Raw genomic sequence first — 15,880 nt, forward strand, 5'->3', positions numbered from 1 at the left:
TATTTATATGGACAAACTGATATGAACATTTAAGAAATCTAAAGTAATGCAAACAACATAATTCTGAAATATTGGAACAGTTTAATACTCAGGGTTAAATATCTTTTTCATAGTGATTAGGCTCTGAAACTGGTTTTAAACACAGAGTGTAAAACAGAGGCTGAAAGGCAAGTAGTATGATACATCAGTATGCAGGGTTTCAATTCATTTTACATGTTTGCAAATTGTATGTGTATAATATTATCATGATGTTCATTCTCAACTTTGTCTACCTGCATATCAAAATGTAAAATGAGGAAATAATTTTTTTTCACTGAGAAAAATCAGTGGGAGTTGAATTAATAGGCTATTTACCTAGGTTTTACTATGAGAGTTTTGCTTTGATTTCAGGTGGGTGAGGCTTTTGATTGTCCCTATTTTCCTAAATCCAAAGCAAGGCAGTTCACTTTAGCTCAGTTCACCTACAGACATTTTTCATAGTTTGGAGCAATTCTTTGAAATACCTTTCAGCTCTCCACTCCTTTCCTCTCTATATTCCTTTCCTCCACTCCCTTTCTCTCTCCCAGCTGCGAGGGTTTGTCCTCCAAAAGAGCTGGGGTGGGAGGGACCAAAGCAGGGAAGCAGATCAGGGAGCATGAGCCAGAGAATGCCAGGATCCGGCTTTTGTTATTGGTTGGCTGCCGCCTGATGGATGTAGAGGGAGGAGGGAAATCTTCAGTGTGATCCGAGGGAGCCGAACTACAGAAACCATACTTACAGGTAAGAGCAAACAAGAAGAGAAAATTTTCTTTTTTTTTTCAAAAGAGAATGATTCTTAATTCCTACTAAGAGAGTTTTATGATTTGAAAATCATTCCGAAGACGTTTGCCGAAAGTGTGTCCTTTTCATTACTTGAGGACGCTTTGTGAAAATGTTCTTTCTCCCTGCAAAACCCTTAGCTGATAAAAACACCATAGGCATGTCTTACCCTGGATAACTTCCTAACCAAGGGTTATTGAAGCAAAATTAACAGATAAATTGAGTCGTCATGTGCTTTTCTGGGTTTGTTTTCATATAAGCTTATGTGGTGAGGAATCAAAGGAAGGATGAGGAGAGAGCTCAGCAAAATCCACAGGTCCTGGGAAAATGGAGCTTTCTCTAAATATACAGTATAAAATTTCATGTGTGTCTACTAATATTTACAAAACAGTAAATGGTTTGGGGAAATTTTTGCTGGTTGTAGACCTTTTTGGCTCTAACTTAGAATGAGTGATTTATGTGTATTTATGCTCTTTTAACTTTCTCCTTTGATAAATCTTAGGCAATTGGGTAGCTGCATCATTTTATTTAGTAAACATGTCTGTATTTATCAACATGCATGAGTCTTTAAAAGTTCAGAGGCCTATTTGTGAAAGATTAAACATTGCCATAAAAATTGCATCTTAATAGGCCAGTTTCATTGCTAGTTTCATTTATCAGTCAAATATATCTAGATAAGGATTCCATCACAGCATTCCCATATATTGTAGGGAATATTTCTAGGTAATGTATATATTTTGAAGCTCAAAAGTTAAGATTTACAATCACCAGTGGCTTAGTGGCTTATATCTGCTAACATTGTGTGTCTCTCTCTCTCTTTTTTTTTTTTGCATAGGGAAAATATGATAGTTCTAAATATGTAGACTAAATGACCCACAGTAAAGACATTAAAACATAATTTTACTCCAAGTCATTTTATTTTATTCTTATCTTAATATGTAAATATAGGTCAATATTGGTATAATAACCTTTTTAAAACTGAGCTTCTAAGAAAGATTATTACTGACATGGGCACATTGGCAATTAATTAATGCTTACTGATTATGATAACAAAATAATAGTCAATGGAGTAACTGATTTGTTCATTTTTTAAAAAAAACACAGTACTTCGGAATGAGTCACAAAGTAGTAGGAATGAATATAAATAATTTTAAAGTTTTTGGGGGGGTCCTGATTTTGGTTTTTGTAATTGGAGACATGGGTTTTGTCTTTAAATAGCAGACAAAAACATAATGTTCCTAAAGATATCAAATACAGAGAATAATATGTTTACGTACTTAAGTGTCATATTGACCCAAGCAGGTCCTCTTCCGTGGCTCATTTTGAACTATCTCTGGTTTTTACAGTTCAGAGTGTGCTGCTGAGATGTTGCCATGTTTCTCATTATAGATTCTTTTCATCTTGGTTTTTAAAACAAAATGATGGTAGAAACTAATCCTCTCCTTAGAGTGAAATTTAAGGTGATATATAAGAACAGGTAGTCACTGCCTGATATGTATTAGAGAAGATAAGTCAAGGCACTTATGTTTTTTTTTTGAAATTATAAATTCTGAGTAAAGCTACCTCCAGGAATGAAGGGGAATTGATGAAAATTAGAGAGCAGAGTTCCACATGGTTTTAAATTATTCGGTTTCCTTGGAAACCAGCTGCTGCAGATGCATTTTGCTTTCTTTGGCTAAAAATATCATCCTTTTAATATTCGCTAAGGGAAAGGTTCTGAATAAAACCAGAGTTTATTGTTGCTGCTTTTTATAATTTCCTTAATGGTTTGCATATTTTGCATGAAATGAAGATAAACCCTTTCTCAATCAGCATTTGCTGTCGTCCAGTGGCAGACATATCTGCACAAGCCCTCCTCAAGAACTACCGTATTTTTACTGCAGGGACTATGGGGCGGGGGTGTTGGGAGGAGAGAGAGAGCCCGCACTGGAGTGGAGGCATTTTAGATTGAGAATTTTTTTAACTCAAATATCCAGGCCATGTTTCATTAATGCACTCATTTATTTTTACCTCTTTAATCTAATCTAACTAATAAGTAAAAAATTACACATTGCAACAACCTAAAAGCAGTTTAATATTATGATTAAATATCACCTAAAACTATTTTATGTTTGAAATTTAATAGAAATTATTATAAATTCATATATGTTCTTTTTGTTTTATTAGAAGGCTTTTGCTTTTTTGGAAATAAATATTTATTTTATGAAACTTTTCTTTATCAGTAATAAAATTTACAGCTATCGTATATTACCCTAGGCAATTTCTTATAACACTTTCATGACATGACAATTTTTTTTCTCTCAGCTACTTTGTGAGAAGAGAAAATCATCATAAAACTGTTACATTTTTCCTATTTTATTGTAATTTAGATGAGATTTCTAAATCTATTTTCTCTTTTGCCATACTTTATTTTCATATAAACTTAGTTTCTTAGAGTTAATTTTAGCAATATAGCAAATAAAGTATCACATGCTTAAAGCATGTTTTAATACATTTAGTATTTAGCCAATGCATTACACAAAGTTAGATAAATTTAGTATGTATGTTACATTTCAAAAAGAGTTAGGGTAATGGGAAGTGTTTCATTTTTATCAATTAACATGAGCAAAGCCCTTCCTTATGCAGCACTTTCAGCATAAACACAATGACATTAAAGAGCATGCTAACTACAAATTAGACTAGTAAGTGGATTATGCAACCTGTACAAATAACCCTTATTTCTGGCACCATCAAAATTATTCAGTGTATTTCCAGTCCCTGAAAATAATGCATTGCATAGTCTTACTCTCAACTGCAGATCATTGTAAAATAACATTTGTTAGTAGTGTCTCTTTGCTGCTTTATACTTCTTCATTTGCTTCATTCAGATTCATAGGTGAGTTTACATGGGTCTCTTAAATATCACAAAATGTATTCGGGAAAATGAAATTTAATAGTTTCCTCTATAACATAGACAGACAATTTAGTATCTATAATGAAAATACACTAGTTTGGCAAATAGCCCTACATGGCTGGAAATGAAAGGGTGGGATTTAAAAGAAATAGAAAACATCCCTGGCTGGATAGCTCAGTTGGTTAGAGCACTATCCCCATACACTAAGGTTGTGGGTTTAATCTTCAGTCAGGGCACACACAAGAATCAAGCAATGAATGCATCAATAAAATGGAACAACAAACTTCTCTCTCTTTCTCTACCTCCTACTCTTCCCCCTCTAAAACAAATAACAATTTTTTTTAATGAAATTATGCCAATGTGAGAAAACTTATATCCGGTTTCACAATGTTCAAATTATGCTGTGTACTTTAGGTAATTCAAACAAGTGAAAAATCACGTTAAGAATTATACTGTGGTAGGTCATAACTAAAAAATATTGATCGGAGGTTACTTTTTTTTTCAGAGGTTACTTTGGATGTAGTATATATTTAATTCTTAATAGTATAATGTAGGGCTTATATAGTATAGAAAGGCAGTTGGTTCAAAGCACCATTATTATTCTTTATTTACCATCTTGTAAATTAAGGACCAAGTAATGGATTTAATTATCAAGCTAATAATCACATTTGGATGTTTCACATATCTCCTTGAATCAGTTGACAGCTCATTGGATTTCTGTCAATTGTTTTGATCTCAGTTAAAAGACACTAAATAGTTTGACCTAAAAATTGTTGAATGAACATACTCTGAGAATACAGACTCAATTTAAGCTTTTGAAGCATTTAATTCAAGATAATGATGACCTTCATAAAGGTCAATACTAATTCTAAGAATCATACTTTAGCAAGAACGCCACTTGACATGAGATCAAATTTGTCATTCACTTTAGTCTCATGGCTGAAAACAACATATTTCAGTATTTCTGCTGGCTCACATGCACATTTGCAAAAATTTTTATTTTTAGTTTTATTTTTATTGTACTTTTACCATTACCATTTATTTCCCTTATACTCCCCTCTCTCCCGCAATCACCACATTGTTGTCCTGTCCACGAGACCTTTTTCCTTCTTGCTCGATCCCTCCACCCACTAACCTCCAACCCCCACGAGCTGTCATCCTGCTCCCCCTCTGAGTCTGTCTCTATTTTGCAGGTTAATTCAGTTTGTTCATTAGATTCCACATATGAGTGAAGTCATGTGGTATTGGTCTTTCTCCAACTGGCTTGCTTCACTTAGCATAATGTTCTCCAGGTCCATCCATTCTGTCACAAAGGGTAAAATTTTCTTTTTTATGGCAAAGTCGTAGTCCATTGTGCAAATGTCCCATAGTTGTTTTATCCACTCATCTACTGATGGACACTTGGGCTGCTTGCATATCATGGTGATTGTAAATAACGCTGCAATGAACATAGAGGTGCTTATCTTCTTTCAAATTAATGTTTTGGGTTTATTCAGATAAATTCCCAGAAGTAGATTCACTAGGTCAAAAGCCAGATCAACTTTAAATTTTTTGAGGTGTCTTCATAGTGCTTTCCACAGTGGTTGCGACAATCTGCATTCCTACCAACAGTGCAGAAGGGTTCCGTTTTCTCCACATCCTCACCAGGATTCATTGTTGATTTATAGATGGTAGTCATTCTGACAGGTATGAGGTAATATCTCATTGTGGTTTTAATTTGCATTTATCTGCTGATTAATGACCTTGAGCATCTTTTCATATGTCTATAATGGCCATCTGTATGTCCTCCTTGGGGAATGTCTATTCAGGTCCTTTGTCCATGTTTTAATTGGATAATTTTGTTTTTTGGTGCTGATTTTTTAAGTTCTTTATAAATTTTGGCTATTAACCCCTTTTCAAATGTATCAGCAAATACATTCTCCCATTCTGTGGGTTGTCTTTTTTGTTGTTAATGTTTTCCTTTGCTGTGTAAAAACTTTTTAGTTTGATGTAGTCTCATTTGTTTATTCTTAGTACTGTCTCCCTTGCTTGAGGAGATATACCAGAAAAAATATTGCTATGAGCAATGTATGAGATTTTTCTGCCTATGTTTTCTTCTATGACTTTCAGGGTTTTGGGTCTAACATGTAAGTCTTTTTAAAATAATTTTATTTATTTATTTTTAGAGAAAGAGGAAGGGAGGGAGAAAGAGAGGGAAAGACACATCAATGTATGGTTGCCTCTCATGTGTCCCCAGTGGGTACCTGGCCCACAACCCAGGCATGTGCCCTGACTGGGAATCAAACCTCAAACTGGCAACCCTTTGGTTTGCAGTCCAGCACTCAATCCACTGAGCCACACCAGCCAGAGCTAACATGTAAGTCTTCAATCCATTTTGAATTTGTTCTTTTGTGTGGCATAAGAAGGTAGTCTAGTTTCATTTTTCTGCATGCATCTGTTCAATTTTCAGAACAACATTTATTGAATAAATTATCTTTGGTGCAATATATGTGCTTGCTTGCTCTGTTGAATATTGATTTACTACATAAGTGTGGGTTTATTTCTGGGCACTGTATTCTGTTCAATTGATATATGTGTTTGGTTTTATGCCAGTACCATGCTGTTTTGATTACTATCGCGTGATAGCATGATTCCTCCAACTTTGTTCTTTCTTAAGATCACTGTTACTGTGGTGGCCATTTGTGGTCCATATAAGTTTTGAAATATTAGGTCTAGTTCTGTGATATATGTCATTGGTTTCTTCATAGGAATTGTATTGAATCCATAGATTACATGTACATTTTAATGATGTTAATTCTTCCTATCCATGAATACAGTATGTGCTTTCACTTAATTGTATTTTCTTCTCTTTCTTTCTTCAGTGTCATATACTTTTCTCAGTACAGATCTTTTACATCCTTATTTAGGTTTATTCCTAGGTATTTTGTTCTTTTTAAAGGAATTGTGAGTAGGATTGTTTTCTTAATTTCCCTTTTTGTCAGTCCCTTATTGGCATATAAAAATACAACTAATTACTGGATATTAATTTTGCATCCTCCTACTTTGCTGAATTAATTTATCGGTTCTAGTAGTTTCTTGGTGGAATCTTAGTAGTTCTCTATGTACAGTATCATGTCATCTGCAAATAAAGACAGTTTGACTTCTTCCTTTCCAATTTGGTTGCCTTTTATTTTTTCTTCTTTTCTGATTGCTATGGCTAGGACTTTCAGTACTATATTGAATAAGAAAGAGGTGAAAGTGGACATCCCTGTCTTGTTCCTGATCTTAAGTGGAACACGTATAGTTTTTGCCCATTGGTGTGATGCTGGCAGTGGGTTTGTCATATATGGCCTTTATTACGTTTAGGTATCTTCCCTCTATTTCCACTTTCCTGAGAGTTTTTATCATAAGTGGGTGCTGGATTTGTATTAAATGCTTTTCTGTATCTATGTATATGATTATGTGGTTTTTATCCTTCACCTTGTTTATGTGGTATATAACATTTATTGACTTGTGAACATTGTAATGACTTTGCCTTCCTGAAATAAATCCCACTTGATCATAGTGTATGATCTTGATGCATTGATGTATTTGGTTTACTAATATTTTGTTGAGGATTTTAGCATCTATGTTTGTCAGAGATATTGGCCTATAATTTTTTTAGTATCTTTATCTGTTTTTGCAATTAGGATTATGATTGCCTTGTAAAATGAGGTTAGGATCCTTCCCTCCTCTTGAATTTTTTGAAATAGTGTGAGAAGGAGAGGTGTTAGTTCTCAGAATGTTCATTAAAATTCACCTGTGAAGCCATTTGGGCTGAGATTTTTGATTGTTGGGAGTTTTTTTTATTACTGCTTTAGTTTTACTAAGTAATCTGTCTATTCAGATTCTCTGATTTGTTTCAGATTTAGTTTTGGAGGATGCTGTGTTTCTAGGTATTTATCTATTTCATCCAGGTTGTCCCATTTGTTGTCATATAGTCAGCAAAAACAAAGGAATGTAGAATTTTCTTACAATCCTTTGTGTTTCTTTGGTGTCAGTTGTTATTTCTCCTCTTTCTTTTCTGATTATATTGACTTGGGTCTTTTCTCTTTTTTCCTTGATGAGCAGGTTAAAGCTTTGTCAATCTTGTTTATCTTTTCAAAATGCCAGTTCTTGGATTTATTGATCATTTTAACCACTTTTTAGACTATATCACTTATTTCTGCTCTGATCATCTTTATTTCCTTCTTTCTACTCACATTGGCTTAGTTTGTTGTTCTTCTTCGAGTTCCTTAAAGTATAAAGTTAGATTGTTTATTGGAGCTTTTGCCTGTTTTTTGAGATAGGCCTGTAATGCTATGAATTAACCTCTTAAGATGGTTTTGCCTGTGTCCCATGGATTTTAGATCGTTGTGTCCTCATTTTCATTTGATTCAGTGTGTTTTTTGACTTCTTCCCTGATCTTGTTGTTGATCCATTCATTGTTTAATAACATGTTATTTAGCTTCCATGTCTTTGTGTATTCTCCAGTGTTCTTCTTGTGATTAATTTCTAGTTTCATAGCTCTGTGGATAGAGAAGATGCTTGAGATGATATCAATCTTCCTAAGTTTATTGAGGCTTGTTTTGCATCCAATATGTGATGTATCCTATGAAATGTTCCATGTGCACTTGAAAAGAATGTATATTCTGCTGCTTCAGATTGAGATGCTCTGTATATATCAATTAAATGCATTTGATCTAATGCTTTATTTAAAGCCGCTTATCCTTGTTGATTTTCTATTTGGAAGATCTATCCATGGAAGTCAATGCAGTGTTAAAAATCATGTACTTTGGCTTTATTTATGTCTATCAAGTTTGCTTTACATATGTAAGCACTCCTACTTGGGTAAATAAATGTTTACTAATGTTATATTTTCTTGTCGGATTGTTCCATTTATCATTATGTAGTGTTCTTCTTTGTCTGACTATAGACTTGATTTTAAAGTCTGTTTTGTTGGATATAAATACTGCTATACCAGCTTTTCCCCCCTTTCCATTTGCATGAAATATCTTTTCCATTCCTTTACTTTTATTCTTTTTTTACTGCTTTTATTCTGTGTGTATCTTTTGTTCTGAGATGGATCTCTTGAAAACAGCACATACATGGGGCTTGTTTTCTTTTTTAAAAAAAGATTTTTAATTATTTTTTTAAAGAAAAGGGAAAGGAGGGAGAAAGGAAGAGAAACATCAACGTGGGAAATAAACATCTATTGGCTCCCTTCACATGCTCCAAACTGTGAACCTGGCCCACAACCGTGGCATGTGCCATGACCAGGAATTGAACTGGCAGCCTTTTGGTTCACAGGCTGGCACTCAATAAACTGAGCCACACCAGCCAGGGAGGGGCTTTAGCTACATATGTATTTTGATTGGGGCATTTAAGACATTTACATTTAAAGTGATTATTAATAGATATACATTTACCACCATTTTAAAAATTATCTTCTTTTTTTTCTTTTCTTCTCGAAGCAATACATTAAATATTTTTTTGCAGTACTCATTTGGTGTAAACACACTCTTTTAGAAGTTTTTTTTTTATGGGAAGCTCATTATTTCTCCTTCAATTTTAAATTATAGCCTTGCTGTGTAGAGTAACCTTGGTTGAAAGTCCTTGCTTTTAATCACCTTGAATATTTCACACCAATCCCTTTTGTTCTGAAATGTTTCTGCTGAGAAATTAGATGACAGCCTAATGGGAGATTCCTTGTAGGTAACTAACTGCTTTCCTCTGCAGCTTTTAAGATTCTTTCCTTGTCTTTAAGCTTTATCATTTTGATTTTGATGTGTCTTCTGTAGGCCTCTTTGGGTCCAACTTGTTTGGAACTCTCTGAGCTTCCTGGACTTGTGTGTGTTTTTGCTTCACCAAGTTAGGGAAGTTTTTGGTCATTATTTTTTCAAATGGGTTCTCGATCCCTTGCTCACTCTCTTCGCTTTCTGGTATTCCCGTGATGAAGATATTATTGTGCTTCCTGTTATCCCAAAGGTTTCTTACACTGCCCTTATATTTTTTTATTCTTTTTTCTTTTTACTGCTCTGCTTAGGTGGTTTTTTGTACTTTACCTCCCAAATCCCTGATTCAATCTTCTGCTCCTTACTTACTGTTTATTCTTTCCTGTGTTTTATTTATTTCCGATATGGCATTCCTTATTTCTGACTGGTACTTTTATATGGTTTTTATGTCTTTTTTGATGCAGTTGAGTATTATTTTAATCATTACTCTAAACTCTATGTTAGATAAATTGCTCTCCTCCATTTCATGTAGTTCACTTGGGATCTGTTTCTTTGTCCTCTCATTTTGGCTCCCTTTTTCTGTTTTGATTCTATGTATTAGGTAGATTTCCAAAGATTCTGGCTCTGACCTATTTCTGACGCTGCCTGTGACTGGCCCTGGCCAACATTTTTGGCACTACAGTGATCCACAGCTTGTGCTCCCTCTGCTGTGCCTGGGGGGTGCAGACAGAACCAAGCTGCACACCAAGACTGGCTTTTACCAGCGTCGGGTCCGGAGTAGGGTTTACTAAATTCTCAGAGCTCCCAGAAATGTGGTTTTGCCTTTAGGCTTTCTGTTAGGCTTTGTCTCTAAAATAGTCTCCATCTTTGTCATTCTTCAGCCCAGCTTAAGCTCTACAGGGTGGGGTGAGAAGAATTCTTGCAAGTAAGACTGTTGCTTCCCCCCCCCCCAACTGATTCCACTTGGAAGGGGAGTGCTCTGCTAAGAAAGATGGCTACTGCTGTATGGGGAATAACGGAGCACAGGGATAATGGTAGCTGACCCGTCAGCTCTCACTCTAGCCTCAATTTGTATTCCTCAGCAGGCCCACTCTAGCTCCACAGGGTGGTACAAGAGGGATTCCTGTATGTAGGACTATTGCTTCCCCTCAGGCTGGTGTTGCATGAAGAGTAGTGCCCTGAGAAATATGGCTGCTGCAATATGGGGAGTAACTGCACAGGGATCTTGGCAGCTGTTCCTTCAGCTCTGTCTGCAGAGCCACCAATCTCAGACGCTACTCATGTGGCTCCAGTCTGCTCTGCCCTTCCTCTGCCAGAACCCAGAGCAAATGGCTGCAAAGGAATTTTGGTGCATTATCCCTTTATGAGGCTCTCTGCATCTCTAGGTGTCTCTCCCTGGTGGAGAGAATCCCCTCTGCTTTTCACAGCCAGATGTTATTTGGATTTCTTTCCCGGTTCTGATGCTCCATGTTGGGGAGCCCAGCTTGGGGCTTAGACCCCCACATTTCTCAGGGGGAACCCCACTGGCTGCTGAAATATCCATCCAGTACTTCAGCTGCCACCCATGGGAGCCCCACCAGCCCTCTCACACTGCTTCACTCCCTACCATTCTCGTTGCGATGAAGTGGTTTCTTCTGTAAGTACTTGGTTTTAAGGCTTCTCTCCAGCTAGTGCTAAGTTTGTTATTCAGGATGGTTTTTCTCTTAGTTAAAATTCCAGTTTAACCCTAGAAGGAGGTTAGTGTAGCCTCTACCTTTTCTGCTGCCATCTTTGATCCCTGATGCTATTTTAAACAAAAACACAACCACCAAGTAAAAGTACTTCTTAAGTAATTATTACGTTTTTTAATAATATTGCTCATAAAGTTATGTGGCAAATACTCACTTGATTTTCATTACTTCTCTTTGAATACTTCAGTTTTTCATTGGCCTAGAAGCATGGAAGTGGCCTGTAGAGATAATTCCTTCCTGGATTGCTCATTTTCCTATGGAAAAAAAAAAAAGACAATGGGAAGGATAGTCCCACAGTGACTTTTTCAGTGGGAAACTTGATCATTTGCTTAGGCCAAATACTATGTGCTTGTATTAAATATTTGGATATAATGCATTAAGTACTGAATGAAAGCAGAGTTTAAGGAGGCTTTGAAAAGTGAAAAAACATGGTGTGGCCAGATGGTTTCCATAACAGCACAGGAATTTTAGAGTTGCACAGAACTCCCCACTTTAGATCCACCCTTGGTATTTTGTGAGCCTGAGTGCTTTTTCTTACTGCTACAGTGCTCTTGATTTTGGGGGAGTTTGCTGTCAGGCTCAAAAATGCATTTTAGTTTTGTTTTCTAGCAAGTGTTCATATAGTTAGTTGTTGTCATGTTGTAGATATATCATATTACATTTAATAAATGACACAAATAATTTCCTAAACAGGACTCCTGAATGTGTTTACAACGATTTTCATTCCCTTTTCTATCCCACTTAGACTGGCCACAGAAAATCAATATTTATCAATGCATCCTTACCCAGGCAATATTGGTTATAATGCTTCCAGATTATTGAAATAGAATGATGCTGGGAAAGGTTTTCAAAAGTTATTTAAAAAATACTTGCTTTGCTTTCTCATAATTCCTTTCTAGTAACTCATTAAAATCATAATTAAAATTTTATGTTATTTGGCCACTATAATATCTAAATCAGTAAGAGGCTGCAAATAGACTCTTTCATGCTGGCCAGTAAAGTCGTCTAGGGCTCAGTGTCACATGACTGACTCTGAGCTTGGAGATTCCATTATAAAGTTTTGTATTCAGAGATCTTCACACACCTCATGGGCAGGGCCAATGAGGGCAGCCCTAGAGCCACCTAAGGCCTGTCCTTGGCTCCTTGCCATAGCTTTATTGTGAGGTCACTATAGTCACTTTCTTGACCTCTTTATATAATCTTTTATTCAACTACCTCAATTATAATTCTCAGTAGCAAGGGTTTCTTTTTCTGTTTATCAACAACAGCTGATATAATACCTGATACATATCATATGTCCCCTAAATTATTTTGCTGATTGAATATGTGAATAGTCTTGTCAGATAATTATCTTACCCTTTTCTTTCACCCACTGAGTGATAGACACTCATTACATTCTAAGCTATTCCCTTCCTTTCATGTGCTTCCATGTTAATGCTCTTTAATGTGATGACTTCCATGTGACATAAATGTCGTTAAGCCATGTCAGGTTTTGTATTGCAGGCTTTTTATGGTATGAACTCCATTTGATGTCTCCTACATTACCGGGAATTTCATCTGTATGCATTCCCTGTTTCATGATTCTGCACTCTACTGTTTTGTAATATCACTGTTCTGCTTCTGATATACACACACACAGTACATCACACGCTATTGCATCAATGGGTTGATTGTAAATAAATTATAATTTTATACTAACTTGTAATAAAATGTTAAGTAACATTTGTGTAATAAAATATAGTAATATGTATTATACCAGTCTGTGAGTATTCTCATGCACGTACTCATTCATTGAATCATCAGGACATTTGATTGAAATTAGAATTTTTTAGCAATATTGTTGTTCTGCTCTGGATCCACTTTCTGCCATCTATATTGTTTTCTGGTAAATAATTCCAAGTCATAACGCTTAGCAAGTGTCAATGCTGAATCAGGTACATAGAAACCAAGGGTGCGTGCTCAGACTTGATATAGCTATTTTTCTGCAGTTTAATACGGCAGAAGGTAAAGGTAAGCAGACAATATGGGGCTGGAGGAAGTTTCTACCACAGCCAGGTAGAACTGACAAAAAAGTGGATGTTCTGACCCAATGTGATATCTGGGTGTCTGAAGATAAAGAGTGAGTGCTAATATACCAAAAATGTGTTCAGTTCATTTGTGTGGGAAGGATGATTCAGTCACCGAGTCAGCAAGTCTGTTTCTAAAAATGCATTCTCCGAGGTAATGGGGTCTTGTAACTTGGCTTACCTATTACTTCTTTAAGTAGTGCAGCATAATGATTGATGGGATGTGTAATGGACTTCGCAGTCATACAGATTGTAGTTCAGCTTCCAGACATGGCATCTTACTGCCTGTGTAAATTTGGACAAGCTATTTAAACTATCTGAGCCAGTTTCCCTTTCCATAAAATTCAGCTATCTACCTGTGTGATATTGTAAAGATTGAAAGGTCTATGTGGAACATTTTTCAACACTGAATTTGGGAGAGAGGAAATGTGTGCAAGTTTACTGCTAGTCATTCTTGTTGTTTATAAATCAAGAATGGGAGGAGCAAAATAATCCTCAGGGTTTTTTAAAAGATTTTATTTATTTATTTTTAGAGAGAGGTGAAAGGAGGGAGAAAAACATCAATGTGTGGTTGCCTCTCATGTGCCCCCTACTGGGGACCTGGCCCACAACCCAGGCATGTGCCCTGACTGGGAATTGAATCAGTGACCCTTTTGTTCACAGTCCCATGCTTAATCCACTGAGCTACACCAGCCAGGGCTAATCCCAAGGGCTTTTAACAGCTTCCTAAATATTACTTCTTCTTAAGAGAATTACAAAAAATAAAAACAAAAATTCTTCTATATTGGCTAGTTTTCCCATATTTCTAATTAAATCATTGGTCATCAGCTGGTTAAGTTAGTATTATATAAGATGGTAGAATTGTGAAAAACATTCTAGCAGCGAGACAGTTGTCAAGAGTCCAGGAAGAGTGTGATGATTAAAAGTATGCTGGTCAAATGTCAAAATGTCTGTTTGAATGCTGCCTGTAGTTTTATCTCTGTGACCTTGTCCCCATTATCTAGCTTCTCTGTTCTTCAGTTTTTAATCTGAAAATGGTATTAATAATAATGTCTACTTCATGCCCTGGCTGCTGTGGCTTAGTGGATTGAGCGCCGGCCTGGGAACCACAGGGTCACTGGATCGATTCCCAGTCAGGGCACATGCCTGGGTTGCAGGCCCTGTCCCCAGTAGGAAACACACAAGAGGCCACCACACATTGATGTTTTTCTCCCTCTCTTTCTCCCTCCTTTCCTCTCTGTCTAAAATTAAAAATAAATGAAATCTTTAAAAAAATGCCTGCTTCATATGGGCATGGTGATGATTAAATGGGTTGATATAAGTTGTATTAGTTTCCTATTGCTGTGTAACAAATTACCACAAATTTAGCAGCTTAAAACAATGTCCACTTACTAGTGGACAGTACTGTAAGTGAGAAGTCCTGCACAGTGTGGCTAAGTTCTTTGCTCAGGGTTTCGCAAAGCTGAAATCAGGGTCAGCTTGACTGAATTTTTGTCTGATCATTCTGGGGAGAAATCTCCAGATGTACAATAGTGCATCCAAGTTCTTGTTGACAGAATTCAGTTCCTTGTGGTCATAGGATTGAGGTCCCCATTTTTTCTTTGCTGCAGCTGGAACCTCTCACAGCTCCTAGAGGCCACACACATTGCTTGTCATGTGGCCCCTTCCATCTTCAAAGGCAGCCACAGAGTCTCTCTTGCACTGAATCCTTCTTACCCTTAATATCTGGCCCCTGCATTCAAAGTGTTCAGGTGATTGAGTCAGACCCACCTAGATACTTTATCGGGTCATTGATTTGGGACCCTAATTACATATGAAAATTACTTTTGCTGTATGAGGTACACAGAATCATGGGAGCAAAATTTTACCATGTATGTAATCTTGGGATTATTAAAAAATGTACACAAGAGGGCAGGGAATCTTGTATTTCACCTCAGAATCTATCATATATATATATATATATATATGTTGTACCTATATAAAATACTAGAAAGTGCCTAGCACGAAGTAAGCATTGTATGTGTGTTAGCTCTTAATGAGTATCTAAAACATTCACAGAAATGTTTAAAATAGCAATGTCACAGTGATGGCAAGTTGATGATAAAGTGGTACCCCAATGCACCATTAAAGATATAAATTGGTAGAGGCTTCCTGCCAGGCGGTTTGACAATGTGTATTGAATATCCAGTAATTCCACTTTTAGGAATTCATCCTAGAGATATAATCAGAATTATTCACAAAGACACATGAAAGAAAGTGTTAATTATATGGTGATTTATAATAAGAAATACTTTAAAAAAACCAATCTCCTTTAGAATTTCAGTTGATATAATGGCATGGCTATTCAAGGAAATGCTATGTAGTATTAAACACAAAAATAAAAACCAAATAAAACAAAAACATGTGCTTCTGGAAATTATTTGATGAGAAGGGAACATGCTCATGTAATAAGTAGAAAAAGCATAGGTTACAAAATTGCATATATAGTATTAATCAATTCACATTCCTTCCTGGAATGGGAGTTGGCCTTTTAGCAAGACGTGGTCACTTGGGGACACACCATGACAAGTCTCCTCAGATCGCTGTAGGTAAAACTAGCTTCTAGAGACTTCTTAGGAGCCCCAGCATCCCCATGGAGTTGTAGGGGGGATTTTAGCAAGA

The 15,880-nt window shown here is 36.2% G+C and overlaps 1 protein-coding gene across 2 annotated transcripts in view; it reads left to right on the forward strand.

Annotated features, from left to right (window-relative positions):
- The first annotated feature begins 707 nt into the window (after positions 1-707).
- CSRNP3 (cysteine and serine rich nuclear protein 3) overlaps positions 708-15,880 on the forward strand; it is a 189,379-nt gene continuing 174,206 nt past the window's right edge. For both annotated transcript variants that reach the window (XM_053665247.1, XM_053665248.1), the window contains exon 1: positions 708-759. The gene's annotated coding sequence lies outside the window, so the exon portion shown is untranslated. The remainder of the gene's footprint in view (positions 760-15,880) is intronic.

The sequence above is a fragment of the Artibeus jamaicensis genome, unplaced genomic scaffold (genome assembly GCF_021234435.1).
Source record: "Artibeus jamaicensis isolate MK-2021 breed Jamaican fruit bat unplaced genomic scaffold, CSHL_Jam_final contig_391, whole genome shotgun sequence".
Taxonomy (NCBI): Eukaryota; Metazoa; Chordata; class Mammalia; order Chiroptera; family Phyllostomidae; genus Artibeus; species Artibeus jamaicensis.